Raw genomic sequence first — 13,143 nt, 5'->3', positions numbered from 1 at the left:
GTAAATGGAATGTGTGTATAGTAAAAAAAAAAGTGCTCTATTCCTAAACAGCAGTGTTTATACCTCATTATACCTGGACTCTTGACCGGAGGGTTGTGGGTTCAATCCTGGGTGAGGGACACTGCTGTTGTACCCTTGAGCAAGGTAATTTACCTAGATTCAGTATAAACAACTGGATAAATTGGTAATTGCATGTAAACATAATGTGATATAATTGTGACAATTGTAAGTTGCCCTGGATAAGGGTGTCTGCTATAAAATAAATAATAGTAATTTAAATGCAATCTGCTGAACTATTTGCATTTGACTTGGTATTTGTATATTCTGAAATATAAGAATTTGCATTTGAATTTCAAATCATGGGAAAGCTTCAAAAATATTTCAATTTTAAACACTTTTCAATAATAATGCTCATAATAAAGTAGAGACTTTTCAGTATTGCTGGTAAAGTTGATTAACCTGAAAGATGCAAACTAAAGAGGACTTTTGTGAACTTCATGTTTATTAAACATAACAAACAAAACAAGTAAAAATAATAATTGTGCAATGCACACATATATAAACATATACATATATCTCATCATTTGTCAGTTTTTCACAAACCTGGTCCTGCTGGCCCACTGTGTCTGCTGTTTGTGTTCCAACTGAGTTCTCAATTATTAAATTGATCCCCCAGTTAAACTAACAATTAGTGACTTAATGCAATGTTAGAAATAACTTGAAATATCTAACTCTTTTGGCTGCTTTCACAAACCCTGATCAGCACTAATCTTGAACTACTTTACCTGAGTTAACATTAGGTAGTCCTAGATTAGTATTAATTGAGGCCTGTGCAGCCAGCCATTTCTACAAATAATTCAAATGCTCTGATTAGACATTTTATTCATTCAATTGAGGGTTCAATTCGTAATTTAAAGCTCAGTTGGTACACACCTGTTAATTATTATGAACTATGTGATTACTGTGTTTATGTTGTTATTATATAAACTGCTTTCCTTGTATGTCACCTTAAATTAACATTTGTTGTATGGGAAAGTATTTGAAGTCTGCACTCTCCTCTCCTCCTTCTCCTCTCCTCTCTCCTCTGCTAAATGTACTTATTTCCAATCTGTAATCCAAGCCTCCACTAACAACCCACGTAAACTATTCTCTACCTTCTCCTCCCTCCTAAACCCTCCCCCCTCCTCCTCCCTCCTCTATCTCCCCTGATGACTTTGCCTCCTTCTTCTCTTCTAAAATCTCAGATATCCGCAAACTCTTTAACACCTCTCCCTCCCCCTCACCCCCTCCTGCTCCAACCCCTACACCCACTGCATCCCCTACTAACTCACCCTCCTTCTCCACCTTCTCGCCCCTCTCAGACTCTGACCTCTCCTCCCTGCTCCAGGGTCACAAACCCACCACGTGTGCCCTGGACCCCCTCCCCACTCACCTCTTTCAAACAGCTGCTCCTGCTCTACTTCCCTTCATCTCCTCCCTTCTCAACACCTCTCTACTTTCTGGTCTCTTTCCCTCTGCCTTCAAAAAAGCCTCTATCACTCCCCTCCTCAAAAACCTACCCTCGACCCCACCTCCCTCCAGAGCTACCGTCCTGTCTCCCTCCTACCCTTCCTCTCCAAAACCCTCGAGCGGACTGTACGCCGCCAGCTCTCTGCTTTCCTGTCCAACCACTCTCTGCTCGACCCTCTCCAATCTGGCTTCCGCTCTGCTCACTCCACTGAAACTGCCCTCCTGTCTGTCACCAACTCACTTAAGTCTGCCCCAACTCACTTAAGTCTCTCCTCTGTCCTAATTCTCCTCGACCTCTCTGCTGCCTTTGACACTGTTGATCACTCCATTCTACTATCATCTCTCGCTGACCTGGGGATCTCTGGCACTGCTCTGGCCTGGTTCTCCTCTTACCTCTCCAACCGCACTTACCAGGTAACCTGGCATGGAGCAACCTCCACACCTCACCCTCTCTTAACAGGAGTCCCCCAAGGGTCAGTCTTGGGTCCTCTCCTGTTCTCTCTCTACACCCGCTCCCTGGGCCCCCTCATCGCATCCTATGGTTTCTCATACCATTTATATGCTGATGATGCTCAGATTTTCCTCTCCTTCCCCACCTCTGACTCCACCATCTCCTCCCGTATCTCTACCTGTCTGTCTGCTATTTCCTCCTGGATGCACTCGCATCACCTTAAACTCAACCTCTCTAAATCTGACCTCCTTTTCTTTCCCTCCTCCTCCCCCTCCTCTGATCTCTCTCTATCTCTGTTCCTCTGGAATCTACTACACTCTCTCCCTCTTCCTCTGCTAAGAACCTCGGGAGTCACCCTGGACCCCTGCCTCTCTTATTCCCAGCACATCTCCACTCTGGCACGCACTTGTCGATTCTTCCTGAGCAACATCCGAAGAATCCGACCCTTCCTCACCAACTACGCCACCCAGCTCCTGGTCCAGGCCTTGGTACTCTCCCGCCTAGACTACTGCAACTCCCTCCTGGCTGGCCTCCCTGCGTCCGCCACCCGTCCGCTCCAGCTCATCCAGAACTCTGCTGCCCGCCTGGTGTTCTCTCTGCCTCGCTTCTCCCACGCAACTCCACTACTCCGCTCACTCCACTAGCTCCCAATCACCGCTCGCATCCAGTTCAAGACTCTTGTACAAGCCTACAGATGCCTTGACCAGACTGCACCCAGCTACCTCCAGACCCTCATCTCTCCCTACACACCCACTTGACCTCTCCGCTGGCTCTACCTCCTCTACGCTCCCCTGCCTCAAGAGCCCGCTCCTTCTCCACCCTCGCTCCGCAGTGGTGGAATGACCTTCCTACAGATGTCAGGACCGCCCAGTCCCTGACCACATTCCGGTGCCTCCTTAAGACTCACCTCTTCAGACAGCACCTGTAGAACTCCTCTGTTTTTCCCCTGGGACACTATCACCTTTCCTTAAATGAGCTTTATTTGCTCTTATCTGCCCCCTATTTTACTGCATTTAATCCTGTACTTCAGAGTACTGTAATCTGCCTAGTGTTTAATCTGTAGTATTTTGTAGTTAATCATATCCTGATGTAACTATCACTGTCACTGTTATCTGCTGTATTATTGAATTGTATTTTGTCACACTTGTATTTGCTTGAACCAAAGTCATTGTATTTGTCTTGTATTTATCTTGCTCTTATTGTATTATTACTTGTACTGTAACACTTGAAATGTATTTGCTTATGATTGTAAGTCGCCCTGGATAAGGGCGTCTGCTAAGAAATAAATAATAATAATAATAATATTTGTATTTAGTTTGGTAGTAAATGTATCACATTTGCATTTGTATTAAGCAAATTCGCAAGAACATTGACATTGCCACTGGTCTCATCAATTTCCTACTATCTGGAAAACACAAGTATGCTCAAAACCATAACCATCACATTTAACAATGGAGTCACCCATACCTTTCAACATGTATGCTCAAAGTTTGAAATCATGTATAAAGTCGACATTGTTCAAGAGCAGTTCCCAGTCATTGGTGCTCATACAATCACCATTCACAAATGCCAGGGGATGACTCTAAAAACAGTTAGGATGGATCATGGTAACTCAATTTTCTCCTATGGACAAAGTTTTGTTGCACTTTCCACAGTTACTTAAGCAGTATCCACCTTATCAACTTTGACCCCACCTGCATCTACGCATGTCAAACTGCAGTTGAAGAGTACCATCGGCTCAGAGGGATTTATTGTCCAAAGTTGACAAGCTTGAAGGAGACTAACACGCACAAGGGAAAAGATTGTGTGCATTCCATTCACCGAGCCATCATTAATGTTCAGGAACAGCAAAAGTCTCAGTCTTCTAAGAGAACATTGCACTTACACATCCATTCAGAGGCTTGAGCAACCCCAATTTCACCTCATGCTATGCAAATGCAGCATTGCAGTGCCGCCTTCACTTTCAACCTCTGAAGGATTCATTAAAACACAGTCAACAAGAGGCTATCAGGAGCTCTGTTCACAAATAGGATCACTTGCCATCCACTGCGTCTCTAACTACTGTGGATATTTGTCACTTCTTAGGAGAACCTTTCAATAGAGGTGAGCAGCAACATGTTGCAGAGTTTCTCACCAAATTGTCTGAAATTTGTCCTGAAGTATCTTGCATGGTTTCAGTCACAATAAGTCATGGCATTCTATGTACTACATATAACTACTGCTCATCAAACCGAGAGGTGTTGTATATTTATCCTCTACATGTACCTGCTGGTACAGATTCCATTTGTTTGGAAGAACTCATTTATAGAAATGACAAATGGGCAATGATTCCTGGTAGCAAATGTAGGCAATGCAACATTTCTCCAATCATGAAACGTGAACTTATTCAATCAGCAGGGAGACTGATTGCAGTCCAACTTATGCTTTGGGAAACCAAACCAGACGGGACCGTTACAAAATGACACAATGCTAAGTTTACTGCTGTGCAGAAGAGCACAATTACTGTGGACAACAGGAATTACCAATTAGATTCCATTATCATACACCAAGGACAGGATGCTACTTTAGGACACTATGTGTCTGTTCTTGCTGTGGGAGCTACTGGAAAATGGTGCATGCAAATGATGCACTTATTGAAGTCAAACCATGGTCAAGAAATGCAAACAAAATGAATATGTCCTTTTATGAAGAAATCTAATGCTTTACAAATGCCTTAGCCTAAGTTCATAAGACCACTATATCAAGGAGAATAATGTTTTTTTTTCCAGCATTAAAATGTGTTAGTATACTACCCTTTAGCACGGACATGCACATGTACCTTTTGAACCATTTATAACATTGTAGTATTGTACCTACGTAAATATCAATATATCAATACCTACCAAAATAGACATATTGTTTTCACCTCTCATGCAACTATAAGAATATAATGTTTACACTTTCAATACTGTCCAAAAGTCCCTTCTACCATTATTTTACTTTCAAATATTTTCTCATTTCTCTTATATTACTCTACTTATTATTCTCTTGTAATGTCTGTCTGTCTATTTACCATACACATTCTCGAATATCTTTCCCTCGCTTTGTTCATTATTTGATGAAGTAAAAAAGGAAGTGATATCTATAACAAAAATGTAAAAAAAAAAACAAGTTAGAAAAACACAACAGCCGTTTAAAGGGGTGATATCATACACAAAAGCCCAAGTTAGGAGAAGCAGTTAGGCCAGTCTTGTCAAGCATCAAGCAAATAGGCACAATTGGAAAGGTGCTGGGGCACACACATACACTGAGAAACACACACACTATAACACACACAGTCTCAGTGTGTGTGAGTGTGTGTTTCAGTCACTTCAAGTCATACAAAGAGAATTTCAAGTGGTTTGAACTTGCAACATGATGTTCTTGAAGAGCACATGACCTTAGCCCGCTGCGCCACTGTGCATTTCAAGTGGAGCGATAAAGTGGAGCGAAGCGATCAAAAAAAGGCGCCAAGTTAGAAGCAAGAATTGTGTGAATCTTGGGCCCCAGCACCTTTCCAATTGTGCCTATTTGCTTGATGCTTGACAAGATTGGCTTAATTGCTTCTCCTAACTTGGGCTTTTGTGTCTGATGTCACCCCTTTAAACAGCTGTTGCGTTTTTCTAACTTTGTTTTTTTACATTGACAATGTTTTTGTTATAGATATCTATATACATTAGAAACATTTGTTAGTGTCCGCTGAAATTACTTAAATCGCATATATTTTTTAATGTGATTTATTTTCAAATACTTATAAAAGTTATAATTAATATGTGTATTCATTTGTCATCTGTGGTTAATATATATATATATGTATATGTATATATATATACAGTACTGTGCAAAAGTTTTAGGCAGGTGTGAAAAAATGCTGTAAAGTAAGAATGCTTTCAAAAATAGACATGTTAATAGATTATATTTATCAATTAACTAAATGCAAAGTGAGTGAACAGAAGAAAAATCTAAATCAAATCCATATTTGGTGTGACCACCCTTTGCCTTCAAAACAGCATCAATTCTTCTAGGTACACTTGCACAAAGTCAGGGATTTTGTAGGCATATAGTCAGGTGTATGATTAAACAATTATACCAAACAGGTGCTAATGATCATCAATTCAATATGTAGGTTGAAACACAATCATTAACTGAAACAGAAACAGCTGTGTAGGAGGAATAAAACTGGGTGAGGAACAGCCAAACTCAGCTAACAAGGTGAGGTTTGCTGAAGACAGTTCACTGTCAAAAGTCATACACCATGGCAAGACTGAGCACAGCAACAAGACACAAGGTAGTTATACTGCATCAGCAAGGTCTTTTCCAGGCAGAAATTTCAAGGCAGACAGGGGTTTCCAGATGTGCTGTCCAAGCTCTTTTGAAGAAGCACAAAGAAACGGGCAACGTTGAGGACCGTAGACGCAGTGGTCGGCCAAGGAAACTTACTGCAGCAGATGAAAGACACATCATGCTTACTTCCCTTCACAATCGGAAGATGTCCAGCAGTGCCATCAGCTCAGAATTGGCAGAAAACAGTGGGATCCTGGTACACCCATCTACTGTCCAGAGAAGTCTGGTCAGAAGTGGCCTTCATGGAAGACTTGCGGCCAAAAAGCCATACCTCCGACGTGGAAACAAGGCCAAGCGACTCAACTATGCACGAAAACACAGGAACTGGGGTCCAGAAAAAATGGCAGCAGGTCTGGACTGATGAGTCAAAATTTGAAATATTTGGCTGTAGCAGAAGGCAGTTTGTTCGCCGAAGGGCTGGAGAGCGGTACACGAATGAGTGTCTGCAGGCAACAGTGAAGCATGCTGGAGGTTCCTTGCAAGTTTGGGGCTGCATTTCTGCAAATGGAGTTGGGGATTTGGTCAGAATTAATGGTCTCCTCAATGCTGAGAAGTACAGGCAGATACTTATCCATCATGCAATACCATCAGGGAGGCATCTAATTGGCCCCAAATTTATTCTGCAGCATGACAACGACCCCAAACATACAGCGAAAGTCATTAAGAACTATCTTCAGCGTAAAGAAGATATATATATTTCTCCCCCTATAAATTACTCTGGACTTACAGCAGACAGTGGCCTTTTATCATTGAGGTTACATTATGTTATAATTTTATGTGTATATCTATGTTGACAGTAGAGAAGTCAAGAGAAAATATAGATTGAAATTAATCCAAAAAAAAAATCAAACTGACTCTGGACTCTGATATCTGGAAATAAAACTTCTGTATCTAAAAATCTGTATTTTCTCTTGACTTTCCTACTATAAATGATCAGGAGTAAACAAGGCTCAGACTTTAAGTGTGTTTGAAAAGATAATTGTGACAACTTAGTAGCCTGAAATGGAGAATCCAAAAGCTGCAGGACCAGTTTTTCATCTAGCCAAGCACTCAGCATTCCCTGCATAAACTAGTTTGTACTGCCTTGATCTATCTGACTGCAACAGCTCAGGTTACACCAGGCTTGTGTACCCAGAAAACAAAAGTTAAAACTTACATTTTGCATTGTAATATATATATATATATATATATATATATATATATATATATATATATATATATATATATATATATATATATATATAATGTAAAACACCCTAACAATGCATCAATTACAGAAACACTGGTCTCTCTACTCAAAGCATTTTACACAAATTTGCTATTATTGACACTTACTCTAAAAGGAATAAAATAAAGTCAAAGCACATATTCTTAATACGTATAGATGTTGTGTATGAGGAAATCATACTTCATAACTTGCATTTTATGTCAACATTTACAGCTCTAAAAAAAAAAAATGATGATAATAGAATGTGCAAAAAATGCTTTGAGTAAGAGGCCATTGAATATACCTCACTGTACCAACATACATCAATGTTTTCTGAATTTCACATTAGCTACAGATCATTTATTATTATTTATTTCTTAGCAGACGCCCTATCCAGGGCGACTTACAATTGTTACAAGATATCACATTATTTTTACATACAATAAAAACTTTTTTTTTTACACATTATTTTCATCCAATCTCAATGTAGATACACTGATGTATATTAATTGTAAGTTATTAATCATGTTGTAATTTGCTCTTTGTATTTCAGTTACATATAACAGCAGTGAAAGGAGGAGTGTTGCCTGAGGTGAAACGGTGTACCCAATGCTGCACTTTGTACCACTGTCCATTTTGCCAGCCAAGCAAATATAAACCCAATAAACGCCACCATTTAAAAAAGCACTTGGATGTCCATCTAAAGGGTGCAGTGCAGTGTGATGGTTTGTTATTTAATGGTTTTTACATGTAACATTGTTGAAGGTTGTTTAATATATTTAGTGAACGATATGCATTTCAAGTAAAATATTGTGCATAAAGTCATTAATACTTATTGTTTACATATGTTTATTTAAATGTTTATAGAGAATGCTCAGGAATACTCACTTGCAAATACAGTAGGCTACATAATTATTCATACCCTTTATTCAGTGTAAATGAAATGGGGGAATTAGTTTACATTCATTATTTATTGCTATATCATAAAAAACATATCTGTCAAAAATAACTGCATTTTAATTTTTAATATCCAAACTGCATTATATATTTGTAATAAAGTTCTTTGTTTGCAATTTTGATCCCCTTGTTTGTTTTCATAGTACTTTTGACAGGAAAGCAGGACTTCAATCAAAACAGATAAATAAGTGCTTTAAATAATAATAAAAAAAAACTCTTCAGACAACTGTGAATGAATGACTGTGTTAACATCTCCTTTGTCAGGGGTGCAGAACTCTGGGCCAAGAAGGTTTTCATTTTTTGATCCCCCTGAGGCCTTCATTACCTGATTTGAATTAATTTGCTTAATTGGACAAGTTTACCCTTTTATTTGCTCTTAAGCAGTTGGAGATTTACAGACAGCTACAAAAACCTGCTGGACTGACTGCGACTCTAGAGGAGCAGAATTGTGGACCACTAAATGTATATATTATACTTGTTGTGGGATTTTGACAATTTATCTGTGGGAAAATTAAACACGTTCAGTCCAAATGTTTATTAATCGGAGAACATGTGGATGTCAGTAAATGCATTATTACAAATATTAACCATCCATCCATCATCAATAACCACTTCATCCAATACAGGGTCACGGTGAGCTGGAGCTTAACCCGGCAGACACGGTGCAAGGCAGGACTACACCCAGGATTGGACACCAGTCCAACTCTCACACTCACACAAGCATGCACACAGAGGGCAATTTAGAGTGACCAATCAACCTGACCAGTATGTTTTTGGTTGAGGTGGGGAAACCAGTGTGCCTGGTGAAAACCAACACGAACACGGGGAGAACATGCAAACTCCCCTAAAACGGGAATCAAACCTGGGACCCTGGAGCTGTGAGGCAGCAGCGCTAACCACCACACCACCATGCCACAAACTATAACCTAATATACATGATAAATCATAAGAGCAAAGATTGTAATCAAGTTCTTCGTTATTATTATTATTATTTCTTTCTTAGCAGATGCCCTAAGCCAGGGTGACTTACACTTGTTACAAGATATCACATTATTTTTTACATACAATTACCCAGTTATACAGTTGGGGTTTTACTGGAGCAATGTAGGCAAAGTACCTTGCTCAAGGGTACAACAGCAGTGTCCCCTACCTGGGATTGAATCCACAACCCTCCGGTCAAGAATCCAGAGCCCTAACCTCTACTCTCCACTGCTACCCTATGTGTATGTTGTGTATGTAATCAAAAAAATCGTCCAATTTTAATAGGAACAGATAAAATCCACTCCCTTTCTACTAATTCATTTCTATACCAACAAACATCACAGATGTGTTCAATGATTATAATCTTTATTACGAGGCTGTAGTTGGATTTTTATTTGCATCACAGCTTGTTATTTATTATTGTTATTATTTATTTATTAGTAGACGCCCTTATCCATGGTATCACATTATTGTTTACATACAATTACCCATTTATACAGTTGGGTTTTTACTGGAGCAATCGAGGTAAAGTACCTTGCTCAAGGGTACAGCAGCACTGAACCCACGACCCTCCGGTCAAGAGTCCAGAGCCCTAACCAATACTCCACACTGCTGCCCCACTATTTAGGGTTTGGGGCTAGGGTTGGTTTGTCTTCAGTTCCACTTTTAGCCACTAACTGTACCTATAGACAACCACTTTCACTTCAATACAACTGCACCTTGCTAAGAGACCCTTTTAATCACCACCTCTATGTGACTACATGATAAATTGCTGTATTTTGTGTGTGTGTGTGTGTGTGTGTGTGTGTTTCACAAATGGACATAAATTGCTGTTGATAATTTTTTAGCTGATGCTTTTAATGTTAGCCTTAAGGCGTAATTCAGGGGATGCCGTAGAGGGCTCTCTCCCGCTTCGCGCTGCTTTTTTCTCATCCTAAGTCCTTTTCTTTAGCTAGTCTTACCTTCCCTCCGTAGCGTTCTGCCCCGTAAGCATCAGCCGTTCTCTTCCCGGGCGGAAGCTGATCCCAGTTCAGCCTCATTTAGCTTTTTCAGCCAATCACAATGCAGCACTCGCCACGTCGATTATTAGGGCATGGCCAGCGCTGCCCCATGTATGTTATTGGCTGCCCCTCCTGTCTATCTCTCGCTCTCATTCTATTTTAACCCAGCACTATTTTCGCTTCCTTGTCTGTGTTTGTTTTTTGTTCCTCCTCCTGCCCTCCTCTGCTCCTTTCTATATCGCACTGTCCGCACAGTGCTTCCTCAGGGGGGGAAGTGAGTCTCACTCCCCCGGCTGTCCGGGTCGGCCTCTCGTCTCAACCACTGCAGCCTGGCTGTTCCTCGCCGGCCTGAGGGGACCCCCGGCCACATCCTATTCTTCTGCTGCTTATGCGCTAAGCCTAAGCCTCAACCTTGCTGTCCCATCTCCTCTCTTCCGTTTCAGGTCCAGAACCATTTCAGCCCCCTTATACAGTAGGCCGTGCCTCCACCTGCCGAGCGGGCCCCGGCCAAGGGGGGGGGGTTCTCTGTTTTCGTCTCTCCTAAACGGACCCGAGACACTTTTCCTAAGCTCTCCACGCCGCCCAGCTGCCAGCTTTGCTGCCTGAGGATGCTGCACTGAGTTGCGAAGGATCTGTCCTTTTGTCCTGTTCGTCCCCTTCCTGTCTCTTGCTCCATTAAACACCCAGCAGCCAGAGGATGCTGCCTGACCCGTCGGGAGCGAGAGTCAGATTTGTTGTATGTTATGTGTCTAAACTTTGCTCTTTCTCTCTCACTTTTATGTCACCCAGCAGTCGGAGGATGCTGCCTGACCCGGCGGAAAGTGTTTATATCTAATCCTTTGCTGTTCTTGTGTCTCCCTCTCTACGCAATTCAGAGTGACCTTCAACCTGGGCAGCATGTCTTTGGACTGTGGGAGGAAACCGGAGACCCGGCGAACAGGGGGAGAACATGCAAACTCCACACAGACTGCAAATTAACAGTTATAGAATATATATATATATATATATATATATATATATATATATATATATATATATATATATATATATATATATATATATATATATATATATATTAAAAACTGATTGCACAATGGTTTACGCAGGCCTGTATTTTTATTTTACATCTACATTGAAATTCTAATTTCAGTTTGTATTTCAAAGCAGGTCAACATGATATGACCAAAGGGACTTAAACAAAGGGATCATCATTCAACTTTGATAAATCAATTGGCATATGAGCTTAAAGGACAGAACAAAAACTGGGATGCAAATAATATGAGTGACAACCTGAACTTCAGCTTCCTATATTTTATTGCATATACCTAGGCTAACCTATACAGACATGTAAGCATGTCAATTTTACATTGTAAATAAGATGAGAATGACACACATAATTCTTACTTTAATACGATTAAGTAAATGTAGATTGTGTGACGCTACACCCCTATAAAAATGTACCACGGTTCTATAGTGTAGCTATACTATTATTATTATGGTTGTACTGCATTATTGTAACACAGGGAATTGTACATTGATGGTGTAGGATACATTTATTATACAATACAACTGGACTTTCACAGATACCATCGTACCTTGTTCCAAAATCCAGTGGTACATTTTTATAGGGTTCCGTTCTAACAGTATTGTTGCAATAGAAACAAACGGATAATTGAACAGTTTCCAAAGAAGCGGAGGGCAGTATATTAATCAGAGAGTATCAAGCAATATTTTTAAAATACGTTGACATCAAGACCATTCCCAACAATGCTTGCAGATTGTCTTTTTTTTTTTTTTTTACATACATTACATACCGCAAATAGTTAACGATTACCGCTTTTGTATATATTATATGGAAACGTAAGCGCATTCATTAATACTGCCTTTATAAATGTAATGATGATTAAATGGTTTATTTAGAACGCAATGTCGGCAATGTCGATGTATTCATTATTTGAAAAACATAAATAAAATGGGCGTATTACATGTTACGACATTGACAATACAGAGAAAACTAGATTCTGTAAACAAAAAAAAACGACTTCACATGGTCGGGATCAGTGCATCAATGTGAGGACTTGGAAATTGCGTCCGTGTAGAGGCGGAGTTATAAGCGTACCGGGCTTGGGGGCACAGGGGAGAAGTTTGCCCTGAACTTTGACTGGCAGGCAGGTCTGCCTATTAGGCAGATAATAAAACACCTCTCCGCGAAAACCCGCCTCCTCAGTTACATCACAAAGGAAACATGCCTTCTAAGGGCAAAAGCTGCCACATTCAAACTGAAAACTGCGCGTTGTATTTGTGGCACAGAATTTTATCCGACATAATGAGTATTTTGTGCACATAATTATCATTTCGTCCCACAAAATTGTATTTTGTGGACATAATTAGCACTGTGTGCTACAAAATGTGTATTTCATTCCACAGAATGTCTATTTTATGCACAGAATTAGCATTTTGTCCCACAGAATGTGTATTTCGTCCCATAAAATGTTGTTTTGTGCACAGAATTTGCATTTTGTGCTACACAATGTGTATTTCGTCCCACAAAATTAGTTTTAGCCCCACAAAATATACATTTTGTCCCACAAAATGATAATTGTATGTTAAATTATTTTGTGGACAAAACTGAAAACTTATTTTGCTTTTCGTAGACAGAATGTATACTTGACTGT

The sequence above is a fragment of the Acipenser ruthenus genome, unplaced genomic scaffold, assembly GCF_902713425.1.
Source record: "Acipenser ruthenus unplaced genomic scaffold, fAciRut3.2 maternal haplotype, whole genome shotgun sequence".
Taxonomy (NCBI): domain Eukaryota; kingdom Metazoa; phylum Chordata; class Actinopteri; order Acipenseriformes; family Acipenseridae; genus Acipenser; species Acipenser ruthenus.
Note: the sequence above shows the minus strand (reverse complement) of the source record.